The sequence below is a fragment of the Amphiprion ocellaris genome, chromosome 22 (assembly GCF_022539595.1).
Source record: "Amphiprion ocellaris isolate individual 3 ecotype Okinawa chromosome 22, ASM2253959v1, whole genome shotgun sequence".
NCBI lineage: Eukaryota > Metazoa > Chordata > Actinopteri > Pomacentridae > Amphiprion > Amphiprion ocellaris.
This window is the reverse complement of record NC_072787.1, coordinates 24,855,706-24,870,107: the sequence shown is the minus strand read 5'-3', so window position 1 is coordinate 24,870,107 and position 14,402 is coordinate 24,855,706. Positions and strand designations below refer to the sequence as shown.

General features: G+C 40.7%; 1 protein-coding gene across 3 annotated transcripts in view; it reads right to left on the bottom strand.

Moving 5' to 3' along the window:
- LOC111566279 (cadherin-18) overlaps positions 1 to 14,402 on the bottom strand; it is a 225,613-nt gene that overhangs the window by 106,912 nt on the left and 104,299 nt on the right. Inside the window, exon 1 of one of the 3 annotated variants that reach the window (XM_023266799.3) lies at positions 6,660 to 6,963. The exons of the other annotated variants lie outside the window; for them this stretch is intronic. The gene's annotated coding sequence lies outside the window, so the exon portion shown is untranslated. Of the gene's footprint in view, positions 1 to 6,659; positions 6,964 to 14,402 lie in introns of those variants that run through there. 3 annotated transcript variants of the gene reach the window in all.

Here is a 14,402-nt window from a genome sequence, read left to right as displayed (position 1 = left end):
TGTAAATTGCTGAGTACAAAAGTGTAAGTGAAACGCCTAAAGCTCTGAATGTAAATCTAGCAGGGGTAAGTGTGATAAAGGATGTGGCCCAGGTGAATAAAGCACTGAAACGTACCGAATGTGACCAAAAGGCATCCCCGCCAACCCGGCGCTTTTAAGCCGAGAACAAAATAAAATACTTGGAGGCAGCCCCCAGGATCCCAGGCAGAAAAAACGCACAGTGATTACATAATGACAGTTCATCCTTAAGAGCTATTTAAAAAAGGGAAAGTCTCTGAGCAAACACTCACAAACGGCGAGATGGAAAGCCGGCCCCTCTAATAGTACATTAAGTATTCATGCGGCATATTGGCAATCAAATGGCTCTGTTTTCATGGTTTGCAAAGTCATTCTTCCAGTAATACACAGGACAAATTTGCAGAGAGAATATTCTCACATGCATCCCACTGCGGTGCTATTTTCTCTACCTATATATCACACTATATTTTCATTTATTTATTTGTTTTTCACATCACGCTTGTGTGTCTTTTGATTGTCTGCCTTTAAATAAGGCTGATTCTTGGTGTTAATTTCCTGCTTTGCATGTTTATGAAGCGCTTTGCTGGATAAAGATTCAACAAAAGCCTCTTTGCATGCAATGTTTTTATTTAATCCCTAAGTTCTGCCAAAAATATTGTGTTTTTCCAGTGGTTACAGCTGCAACTGCATCTGCTGGAAGTTCAAATGAGTGAAAAAAATGTATATTTTGGACTTCCGCTTTGATTTGGGCAAAGTAGATGCTATTTTCTATACCTTTATATCAAGCTGTTTTTTAAATTTATGTCACATTTTTAAGCCTTTTTATGTCTTTTTATCATCTGCTTTTAAATAAAGCTGATTCTAGGTTTTAATTTCCTGCGTTGTGTGTTTATATAACTCATTTACAGCACTTTGCTGAATAAAAATTCAACACAAAACCTTTTCGCATGCAATGTTTCAATTAAATCCTTCAGTTCTGCCAAAAATACTGTGTTTTTGCAGCAGATACAGCTGCAACTGCCATCTGCTGGAAGTGAAGAGGAGCAAAAAATATATTTTGCTTTGATTTGGGCAACACATATTTTGAGAAATCAATCCTCAAGTTTAAGATAAAAATGGAAATTCAATGTCCTATCATAAAAATCCCCCAAACAGTAGGCTTGTCTACTCAAAACTGCTTGCTAGTTGATTCTAGCCAATTAGGGATAAGTAAATCTTTAATTGAGTCTTCCTGGAGTGAAAATCACAATGCCACGACCGAGATATCTTCCCCCACGATAAAACTTCCATTTATAGTGCCTTGAGTCCTCTTTAAAGAAATTCTTTTCTGCCCATTCGTCACTGACAGTGCGAGTAGGAGATGAATCATTCTAATGTTGCTGTAACCCGCACTGAAGAAACCCATAGTGCAATAATGTCAGCAGACTGCTCTGTGTTCCACTGTAAGCAATGAAACTCTAAATCCAACAAAGGAATGGCAAAAGGCCAGGAATGGTGAGTTAAACTATGGGGCCTGAGACTTTCTCTTTCCTTGTGGCAGCGGGTTTGTGTGCTGTCGTTTGCCTGATGGACTTTTTTGTGCGCCTCGATGCCAGAGAAGCCAAATTCCTCCCAGGTGGGACCATTTTCTGAATCATTAGAGTGTAGATCCGTTGACTGAACCGAACCAGCTGACAGGGTCACGAGAAACACCTTGGATCTGTTACCAGCTGTCTCCTGATTGTCTGACAGCCTATTTAAGTCCACACAGTTGGTGCGTGGTGCTGATGATCACAGCTTTTGCGTTAATTTCTGTCCTTTTGAGGTCAGAATGTTTGGCTTTTATTTATATAATGGGACTAAATGAGTGACAAATGGACAGAAAACATACTGAGGCAAACAAAAATGCTGAGTATATGGATGAAATTCAACCCATAAACGAAAATGATACTTGTTGTAACAGAAATATGTCAATTTCTACTTGAATAAACACAGCAAAGACTCACCTTTATTGATAACTGGTGATCAATGTAGGCTCAAACCAATAATACCATCAAAAACAATCCAGGAATCTGTACAACTAGACACTAAGTCATGTGCAACATACACTGCTGATCAAAGGTTTGGAGTCACCCAGACAATTTCATGTTTTCCATGAAAATTCATAGTTTTTTTCATGTACTAACATAATTGCACAAGGGTTTTCTCACCAACAATTCGACTTTCAACACCATTAGCTAACACAATGTAGCATTAGAACACAGGAGTGATGGTTGCTGGAAATGTTCCTCTGTACCCCTATGGAGATATTCCATTAAAAATTCCCAGCTAGAAAAGTCATTTACCACATTGACAATGTCTAGACTGGATTTCTGATTAATTTAATGCTATTGTCATGGAAAAACCTGCTTTTCTTTCAAAAATAAAGACATTTCTAAGTGACCCAAAACTTTTGAACAGTAGTGTATAAAACACGTATATAGGAGAATATCATTGCAGAAAACTAGATTTGAATGACAGTGCCATTGAATCCTGAATTCATAATTGCAATGCACTGCAGGTGCTTTGTATATTTCTCTCACAACGTGACAGAAATGCTGCTTTTTCCAGAATGCAAATGGCGAATGAAGTCTAATTCTGAGTCGCGCTGGCAACTGTATGTGGTTGATGAAGCTGCTTCAGTGCAGAAAAGTAGCAACAGGGGTGTATAAAAGTCATCGTCTGCAAGATTCCGTTGCAATCTTGTCGGCTCTGCTACAGAGCAATCGCTTTTCAGTGTTGAAAGTGCAAGAAAGTTCATTGGATTCTCTCCTGTTAATAACTTTCATGAGCTGCTTCTCCTCCTCTGTCAGCTGGGCTCACGCTAGCTATCAGTTTCCTCTTCTAATTCCAACCGCTGCTCCTGCCAGCGATTTAAAAACAATGTATAGTGCTTGTTTAATGCACAATGTGAGAACTCATTTTCCGTTTGGAGTGCATTGCATACATTCCCATCAGGAGTAGCATGCCTAAGAAATTTAATGACAAAAATTCCATGCATCATTTATCTTCCGTAAGCCTCACAGCAGCATCGCCCGGCCGCATCAGGAGCAGGGGATTATTTTACCTTGTCGCATCCCGGATTTAGAAGGAGATGGCATCGCTGACAAGACTCATCAACACTCAGCTTTTCAAAGCTATAATTCTTACTTGAATAAAAACGCCCTTATTGTGTGTTCCGGTGGCAGACGGAGCAGGTGAATGAGCACTTCGTTTTTTGTTTTGTTTGCTATCTAGGAAGAGATTGTTGATGTTTGGAGGGGAAGCATAATGCATATTTTAAATGGCCTTTTGACTGTGCTGTTGGAACAAGAAGCCTCTGTTCTTATTCCTGTCTAGTCTGCCAGTGATATGACTGTAAATATTATGGTCACACTGAGGCCACCTGTGGGGAGCCACTTCTGCATGGACCATGAATCCTCGATTCACCTTGCTTCCTTTTAGACTGATCTGACAGCAGAGTTTTTCCTGTTTACAAGTTATATTCCTCCAGACCAAGGTGGAAGAAAGAAATTATGGCATCAAGGTTTTCTCAGTCACGTATACAGGTGGTTTTAAAGTCTAAGTTGTAGTCTTTATGGTGGTCCTCGTGTGAAAATAAGCTAAAAAATGTATGAAGTTTGATGCTTATTTATCATTTAAGTCACATGCTGGTAAAAGGTTCCCAAATGTGGAGATATTTACTGTTTTTGGGACTTTGCTGTGCACATTTTGACAAGTTATCTTTGTAATGTTGTCAGCTAAACAACATTTGACAGCTTACCAGATAATAAAATGATGCCATCATGGTTTCCAGTCACGTAGACAGGTGTTTTTAAAGGCCAAGTCGTGTTTTTTCTGGTGGTCCTTATTGGTGGGGCACTCCTTTAAGACAAACTTCTCAAGAATTGTTCAAAAATTGCCTTTGAGGTTTCTTTCAGTTTTCTGTCTGTAGCATGAGCTAACAGTGGCTAATGATATGAACATTTCATCCAAACTTGCGGCCACTTTAACAAACAGCTATTTGGTGGTGTTGCAACACGCTGCCATACCGAGCAACATGCACCGTTTACGTTGTCTTTGCTGCTGCAAGCGCGCTGTAATCAATGACTGATACTTCCTCGATTGTTCCCAGCTCGGTTGACACAAACACTTCAAGGTGATGTTTGTGTACCTGCTGTCAAACCGGAGATTCCATATTTTTTTTCCCCTGCAAAATCTGCATCAAACATATATTCAGACCCACAAAGTCTGCTTGAGGATGAAACGGCCACGCTGTCTTCAGTGACATTAATGATGGTGCAATTAGCTCAGAGACCTTTCCAGCGAGAAAGGCTGCACGCTATCATAGCAGCAAAGAGTGTTAATAAAGGCGAGTGAGGCCGCTGTGTCATGTCAAAACATCTGCAGTTCATCCTGGATCACTACCAGGCAGGTGGCGACCCGTACATCCATCTTTTCATTCGCCTGATGCGAGAAGGTCCTGCAAAACTTCCCACAGGTTAAACAATCATTCGGTCTGGTGAGGACGCTATGATTTGTGTGTTTAATCCATTTCACTGTAGGGGCTGACACAATCATCCAATTAACTGTTTATCAAGAAAGTGGATCAATCACAATTTCTATAATTGAATTTTTAAGCCATTTTACCAACAGCTATGTGGGAGTTTTAATTTATATCACTGTAAAATGCACTACATTTGAGTGTTTTCCCCTTTTGGTCACACTAATTAAGCAATTTTAGGGCCTCTTTTTGGTTCTACTGACTTTTGATTGACCTTTGCCACCAAAAACTGTCCAATTAATGAAGAAAAAAATCACATTGGAGCCCCAGTCATCCATCCCTGCTCTTCTACAGCTATTTTTTATGCCAGTGCAGCTGGTGGGCTATGTTTCACATATGTTGTCATGCTATTCCAGACTGCTCCACTTGCCAGATTAAATTGGGCAGTTGACCAGTACATCTCAAATTCGAGCACCAGCTCCTTAGGCTTCTTTAGAGCTCAGACAGCCGCCTCATTTTTAATTTTTTTATTTTTTTTTTGCCTTTGACGGCATCCATGGAAGTCATGACAGCCGTACTGCTCTTAAAAGCCGACACACACCGAGCTCTGGCTCTGGATTCAGCACGACTCCGCTGGTCACTGTGATAGTTGTGATGGTTAATTTAGAAGTTTAGGTCAGCGGTGGGGCTCCTGTATCATCTCCTGGGTGGGTGACGGTGGATTATACAGTCAAACAGACCGGAACAGACGGATAAGGCTGACGTGACGCTCAGCTGTGGGCCTTCTGAGCCCGACGTCTTCACCGCACGCCACGCAAGCTGCTGCATTTCTGCACATTAGACGTGAATCACCACATTCTTGAGGCTGGTGCTGAAATGAGTGATCAAGTATCATGCCTGATTGATGATTCAAGTCACGTGCTGGTAAAAGGTTCCCAAATGTGGGGAATTTCAGCATCTAATATTATTTTATACACCAAATCCTACTGACTAAACCACATTTAACAGCAAAACAGAAAATAAATGGCTAAATAAGACAATACCACTGGATCAGAAGCCACTAAAAACGTCCCCAGGCCTGAATTAAAGACACATAAATCAACTTCCATATGACTCCAGTTAGCTGGTCATACATGTAAATAGGATTGGAATGTTTTCTGCATTGAGCTCAAGCAGTAGCAGGCGAATGGTTCCTATAATAAAGCTGTTTTTGTGAAGGAAACATCATCTACTGCTCTTTCTTTCCACATACAGCAGCCCACAAAAACACGTTTGAGAATTACATGACACTCCAGAAGAAGTAAGCACCTTTAAAATAATAATTTAAAAAACAGATGCAAATGCACAAGACTGCCAAACACACAGTCCTCCCTGTGCTCACCAGAAGCAAAAATCAATGCAACATGAACAGCAACTGGCACTTGCCTCACGCATCTTTACACACACACACACACACACACACACACACACACACACACACACACACACGCACGCACGCACGCACGCACGACTGTCAGAGCATCCAGATGACTGAGGCATTCACTCAGAAACGCGTCTTTATTTGTATTTTTTCCCACCCTCTACAGATAGAGATGGTGTCTGATGCAGAGAGGCAAAAAGACACAGAGAGAGGAGAAAGAGAAAAGGCTCGACTTGTGGAGAAGCTGCAGTCAATGAGTGGACTCCTGTTTCCTGCAGTGCGCGTAAATTTCAGTCTGGCTACACTGGTGCGGCACGGGCATCAGAGGGATCGGATAGCCTCCAACTCCCACTCTGTTATAGCAAGCCTGTCTATCATTCATAACTCCACCGAGGCGCTGCGTGCAACAACACCCCAGGAGGGAAGGAGAGGAGAGGAAAGGGGGTAAAAAGCGCGCCGGAGCCAAAGACGCTCATTATAGCCGCAAAATGACCGGTGCGCACTCCTGGACTTGTCTTTTTATTTATTTATTTATTTTTAACCTCCCCTTCTCACTGTTTTTTTCTGCTTAGTGGGCAATTTCACGGGGCGCAATGGCAAAATAATAAAAAATCAAAATACCCGCACGGGAAAACTCAGCGCTCCGGGTGCGTAAAAAAGACCCACGCATGACAACTTAGAAGAAAGACAGATAACACAAACTTATTTCACCCTCCTTACCTGTACGTGTGCACTCCTCCTGTCAGCTTTAAAAAAGAAATCTGAGTTCATTCTCTCCGGTTCCTCTCCCACCTCTCCTCCCCGTGTCATCCTCTCCGGGGCAGGAGCTTCAGTGCGCGGCTTGCGGAGAGCTCTCCTTCCCCCCTCTTCCCCGGTTGCGCGTGTGCATGCGAGAGGACTGGACGCGGCGAGCCGAGCCAGTGTGCCTCCGTGCGTGCGTGCGTGTGTGAGCGCGCGTGTGTGTGCGCATCTCTACCGCCGAAGCATCCCCTCCTCATCCAATCGTGCCCGGCTACTGCGGCGGCTCAAGCCGGAGAAGGCGCCGGATTGGTCCGTTCGCGGATCAATCCCCGGCGATCAAGCCCTCCCGGACCGGCCTCCCCTCATCCCTCCGCCACCTGCCTCTCTCCATTATCTCCCTCTCCTCTTCTGCTCCTGTCTTTCTCTGTTAACACGTGATTATATAAGATAGTGATCAGGAAGCGATACGTTATCCCATTCTCATTTTCTTCCACATTCACACGGTCTGCCTTCTCACAGTGTCCCGGCAGAATATAGAGCATCAACAATGGAGAAAAACTACCCAGCAAGGGGGGAGGTAGAGAAAAGAATTTACAATTTAATAGCTTTTAAAGTTACTGAGGGATCACTCTGTTTTGGGAAATGTATTATTCTGTTATCAGAGTGGAAAATTGTATAAAATACTTCCTGTCAGCAAAACAAATTATACCAGTGCCAAGTTGTGCAAGGCATTTTGTGGGGTTTTTTTTGTTTGTTTGTTTTTGTTTGTTTGTTTTAATTCTAGGCTGGAGTCTCCTTTTAAAAACCCACGCGAGATCGGGTGTGCCTGTATAGCTCAACGGGTTAAGCGGGCGACCCATGTACAGGGGTTGGTCCCCGACGAAGCGTTCCGGGTTCGATTCCCGCTCACGGCCCTTTGCTGCATGTCGTACACCGACTCCTGTTCCTGCTTTCCTGTCTGCCTCTTCACTGTCTATATTTAATAAAAGGCGTAAAAGAAAAAAACACACTCTGTATCAGATTGTTCAGAAGTGTGGAGCAAATGTGATGCTTATTTTTGTCATTTTTAACACCCCAATTTGAATTTTTGTACAACTACCTGTCAATGTCCGTGAGTTTACAGTTACTTACCTGATGAATAGTGTCTAAAATAAAGAGTTTATGTGATTATTTGCAAAATGTGTGTCAAGTTACAATGCTGACAACCATGCTGACTTCAAGGATTCATGTCCAGAATGTAAATAGTTGATAAAACATTTCAACAAATATTACAGGCAAATGTTGAGGGAAGTATTTGCAACATGAATTTTATATGTATCTACATAACACACAAGGAAGTGTTAGAGTGTAGAACAATAAAATAAACATAAAAATAAATAAAAATAAATGTTGAAAATGATGGAATACAATGACATTCAAAAACTTTTAAAATAATAAAAACAGTAGCAAATATATGGAAAATATTGGTGTTTTTTAGCTGAATTACTGTGAATACAGTAAAATAGTGTCAGTTTATGATTCCAAATTGTTTAGAAAAAAGCAAATGTTTTTTATGCATAAAATGCAAATTATATATTTTTCTGTAATTTCACAAGATATTTTCTGAAATCAGAGTGCAAAAAAAATCTGTAAAATTACAGTAAATTATTTATTTTAAAAATTACCATTATTTTATTCACTTGTTTATTTTTTACAGTGTTTAACCAAGGGGTTTTCATAAGTACAGGAGATATTAGCATGCTGAATAACAGAGAAACAAAATTAATTCATGTGGAAGCCTCACTTAGTTTGTATTATTGCTCCAACATGGAACATAGCAGGATATTTTGTTATTTAAATGCCTTGAGCATAGGAAAATGTATTTATTTAGTATTTTTTACAGTTAGAGGAAGTAACTTTATGTCCAAATAACACATAAGAGGAACAAAATAATCGGGCAACAACAAACTGTGTCCTTCCATAATCTTACACCTATAAGGTTGTGGCAGTAAAATCTGTTTTTGACCTTAGTCTTTCCCTACAAAAAATGGAAATCAGGATTCTCCTTCAAAGACTTTAAAAATAGTCAGACATTCATAGACTAAGATTTTTTTTGTTCAAAAACATGTCTTTTAGGTCCTCTGGTTGAGATTTTTGAGTAACTAAGAGTTGATTTTTGCTTTCATCGCCCAGAATCTTAATCGCGCCATCAGCAAAGCACAGCTACCAATTACTCCAGTGAGTTCAAAAGACTTGGGAGTTTAAGGTCAACATCTAAGCAGTGGAATCCAGGAAAAACAGAGTCAAGATTCATGAAGTTTAATTTGCTTGTGTGGCCTTGCCCAAGAAGAAAATGTGCTGCTCTCAATAGCTGAGAAGAAGATTTTGCATACGTTTTGAGAGTCTGAGTAAAAGGAAAGTGCATGACAATGTACTCCAGCACAACTTTATCAGAAATATATTGAGCTTCAAGGCTCTTGAAGCTCAAACACAAATCTCTGAATTGCACTCAAAGACATAGAAATGCAGCTCGAACACAGAGTGGATTGTTTTAAAGTAGATGAATTATGAAACTTCACTACAACTAACAAGCATGAGCAAAAACTGTGCTACTGCAGTATTCGTGCTTCTACCAGAGAAGGGTTTTATGAATTTCCATCTCCTGGAAGAGTGAAACGCTTCTGTTTCCAGACAAACATGATGCATCAGGCAGTAAGTAATGCACCGAGGCGTTTGGTAAAGGATGACGTTTTGCTTCGAATCATGTTTTTTCATTGCTTTGCGCCCCTCTATGAAATTCAAAGCTGCCTCTGCGACCATGTCTGCATCTAGAAACACTCCTCAAGTGTCTGCACGTCTCAAGTCACTGACAGGAGGTCTGTTCCCCCGAGGCTTATAGATGATGTCTAGCCATAATCTGACTGGATGTACAGACTTGTATGGACTTAGCAAGGACAAACAGAACTGTAGAGAGTTCAAAGCCTTATTTTAACATGTTCAACAGCTGGATACATGCAATTAAAAGCCAGTTCTTTGCAATATTTAACCCCTGGATGCAATATCAGGCATTTCTGCTTTTGCAGTGGCATGATATTACTACACCAGAAAAGCACTCAGAGAGAGCAGTACTCCTCCAAGGCTGTTCATTCCCTCATATGGCATTGTCAGAAAGGCAGCATTTGTTAATTAGTTATTGATCAGAAATCACAGCAACATAGAATATGTCCATATAATATAGATGTACCGACAAACAAAATGACCTGATGCTGAGCTCAGGTGTGTGTTATGCATGTGCACATTATGTACGGATACCGAATCGCGTGACCAAAATATGTAGCGGGCGGCGGGAATTGATGGGACTCTGAAACACCCCCACAATTTAATCAATGGTTCCTTGTATCATTTCTGACATGTAAGTCCCAATAAGTCCGCAGCGGTGGATTTGTAGTAGGATGGCAATCATGTGATCATCAGCAGGCAGCTGACGTAGCTGCCTGCTGATGATCACATGATTGCGATGATCACATGTTCACTTGTCACTCCGCCAAGGCACACGGTGGAGTTATATGACGATCAGCATTGGTTTGTCTGTCTGTCTGTTAGCAACATTACTCAGCAATGGACTAATGGATTTGGATGAAACTTTCAGGGAAGGTCAGAAATGACACAAGGACCAACTGATTAGACTTTGGCAGTGATGCAGCTTATAGTCTGGATCCATGGATTTGTTAAAGATTTCTGTATCATTGCGAGATAGCGGCACAGCGTCACTGTAACTATGACTACAAGCGAATGCTACGTTAGCTACCTGCTGACGATTACATGATTGCGCTCCTACTATAAATCAACCACTGCGGACTTATCAGTACTTATCCATTAGAAATGATACAAGGAACAATTGATTAAATTATGGGGGTGTTTCTGAGTCCCATCAATTCCCGCCACCTGCTACATATTTAGGTCATGCAACACCCATGCTCAGGTCATTTGCGTGGGTGCAGCTATACTAAATGGCTACATACTATGTTGCCGTGATTTCTGATCATCAGTAACTAATAAACAAATGCTGCCTTCCAACAAAAAGATGCTGCATTTCTATCAATGCCATATGGGGGAATGAATAGCCTTGGCAGATTACTGCGTTCTCTGAGTGCTTTTCTATTTGTCATAGTTACAGTGATGTAACATGTCGCTGTCTTGCAATGACACAGAAATCTTTAACAAATCCCTGGATCCAGACTATATGCTACATCACTACCAAAATCTCATCACTTGGTCCTTGTGTCATTTCTGATCTTCCTTGAAAATTTCATCCAAATCCGTTGGTCCATTTTTGAGTAATGTTGCGAACAAACAGACAGATAGACAGACAAACCAACACCAATTGTCACACAATTCCGCTGCATTCCTTGGCGGAGTAATTAGCTCAACTTCTACTTGATCGAATCTATAAAAATGCAAAAATAGCAAGAGGAGAAGAGCTCAGTTGCTGTATTTTGTTACTACTCTGCATCAGAATCTGTCTGACATCTCAGCGTGTGCATCGAGTTACCGATAATTAACATCGATCCACAGCCTGGATTCAATGCATACGCATATTAAACTGCAGGTAAACCGTAACAAAACAATCTTTTTTGCTTCCACACATTAAGTCTCACTGCCAAAAAAACAACAACAGCAAGCTGTCATCAAATGAACTTCAATGAACAGATAATGAAATGATGATGAAACGATGATATCATTAGCAATAATGGCACACAATGAATGTGCCCCGATGCAGAAAATACATCAGAATGGCTGCTCTTGCTTACATAATGAGTGGATGGTTTAATTGAAAAATGCACTCTCTCTCTCTCTAGCTGAACCTTCCATTATCCAATTTAGAATAATTGTTTAAAAAAAAAAAAAAAAAAAAAAGAACAATAGATAAATGAGAACTGTTTTGCAAAATTCCACACAAAATCTGTTTGAACCCTTGGTCCTCAGGTGCACTTTGGATTTCAAAATAAAATCACTTTTTTTACTAAAGCAGAATTACACTGTTTTTGAAGCTCTTTTTCAGTTTGCTATTTCTGACTTGTCTTTTCCTGTTTTTTTTTTGTTTCTGTCAGTCACTCAGTCGCTCTCTTTCTGCCTCTCCCTCTCCCCCACGCACACATACATTCACATCACTCAGGTACCCTTGGGCCAGCTGTTGAGTCTGCCTATGAATTCAGCCATGCTTTTGCTCTCTCCGGATCCAAAGGGAAACTTAATGAATAATGAACGGAGCGGTGAAAATGGGCGAGCGGGGGCTGGAGGATGAGCACAAGGGTGAGGGCAGTTGAGGGGGGGAGAAGGAGAGGCCCTTCAGGACCAGGTAATGACGGAGAGACTCGGGGAGGGCAACTTGTTAGTGTTCACTCATCAATTAGACCGTGGAGGAGACATGAAGAGAATGGAGGCTGATGCGTCATGGACAAGAAGGGTGGAAAGGGAAAGGGAAAGGGAAGGGGAAGGGGAAGGGGAAGGGGGAGGGGGAGGGCTATAAACTAAAGCCTGAGCTCGCCGAGGAGACAGATTAGGCATCAGAGACGAGAAGGCGAGCCGCGAGATGAGAGTCAGAAGGAAGTGGACATGAGAGACAGGGGTCTCGGAGGCGTCAGCGGCTCTCCTTGGCATCACTGCCTCCAGCTTCATCTATCATCCAAAGCCCAGTTCCTCCTGCCAACACAACTGCATCTCTGGTCCACATCCAGAGTTGGCGTACGGCTTCAAAAACTCTCTAAAGTGGATGTGCTCAGTATATTAAACAAAGTAATGACTCTCCTTGAAACTGCAGACAGGTGATTTCATTCCTCAGAACTACAGAAGAGGAAAAAAGACAAAAGAATCCCACCACATCATGAGATTTAGAGTTTTCTTTTACTGCCAGATATTAAGGCTGAATTGTGCTCTTTTTAAGGAATTTGTGGGGAATAAGTAGCTGGTTTACATGCTAATGATGATGCCTCTTTCTGAAAATATAGCTGCTTTCAATTAAGCATTGCAAAAAAATCTGACAGTTCCACTTGCAATGCTTGGTTATTTGGTATAGCATTACAATTATTGATGTTATTCAAAATAATTTTCATCTGTGGCAACATTTAAAGACCTCCTCTGGAATTTTTTTTTTCCATTGTTAACAGGGTGATTTTTATAGGCTAGAATACATATGAGTGAAATAAGCAGTCATCACCAATGCTGATCATATACACTACCGTTCGAAAGTTTGGGGTCACTTAGAAATGTCCTTATTTTTAAAGAAAAGCATTTTTTTTTCCAATGAAGATAACATTAAATTAATCAAAAATATAGTCTAGACATTGTTAATGTGGTAAATGACTATTCTAGCTGGAAAAGGCTGGTTTTTAATGGAATATCTCCATAGGGGTACAGAGGAACATTTCCAGCAACCATCACTCCTGTGTTCTAATGCTACATTTTGTCAGCTAATGGTGTTGAAAGGCTAATTGATGATTAGAAAACCCTTGTGCAGTTATGTTAGCACATGAATAAAAGTGAGAGTTTTCATGGAAAACATGAAATTGTCTGGGTGACCCCAAACTTTTGAATGGTATTATATGTCTTGAAAACATTACTAAACAAACACAAATTCAGATTGTTAGGTTGTTTTACATACCAAATCTGCAAAACCAATAGTGTCTGCTTGACTTCTGTCTCACTATTCTTCTTCAGAATTGATCTCTGCTTTAAAAATGTTTGGCTGAACTGAATAGCTCCAACATTACACCTTACTATTGTGTAGGAAGGAAGCAACTTCGCAAAGTCACATCTAAGCCATTTTAAGACAGGAAGGGATCATTAAAAAAAAAAAAAGAACACTTATGAATATGAAACTTTGATACACAGATGAGTCTTTAGTGGTTTAATCAATGACCAGAGAGGGACGTCAAACTATTTTAACTGTTATGTCGAGGTATTCACAGCACATGATAGGGGTTAGGAAAATATTTATATTGGTATAATGCACAAAAACATCTGCAGTGACAAGTCACAACTACTGGTGTTTACTTAAAATCACAATGTTTTCCTACCCTTAAGAAAAGTGCTTCTAAACTTCACATTAAACAATGGAGACCACCATTCATCTCACTAATACTTCCAGGAGGTACAAGAATGTTGCCACAGAACACATACATAATTGAACAAATCAATGCAGAATGTCCTTTCTTGGAGATAAGGAGCGAGATGTTGGCCTGCTAAAAATGTAGCTGTTGGCTTGTGGATTTGTAGGCACCATGTTCAGTTCACTGTTTCTGTCACATGGTCATTTCCCAACCTTTAGTAAGCATTTACTTCAGTCTGACTGAACTGTCAGTGTTTAAGTATCAGTATTGTAAGATTAACAATCATTATCAAGGCCTCTACCTCTGCCACTCTCACCCTCTTTTCTTGTCTTGGTGGGTGGGTGGCAATGTTCCCTGTAATTTTTCCTGAGTCTGAGCAAAGACACAAACTCCCTGAGCGTCCCTTGGACCACTGTGAGCAACATCAGACGTGTGCACTGTGGTCACACCAGCATCACATCCATTCAAGTTACATGGTTCATTAAAAGAATCAAATTACAGCATTTACATTTCTGTTAAAACACTTTGTCAACAGGAGCCAGTTGAAGGCTGCAGTGATTTTAGTGACACTACAATGTATAAGAGTGAAGTTATTGAATATTTGTCTCTCTTTACTGTTGCAGCAGTTTTGCAA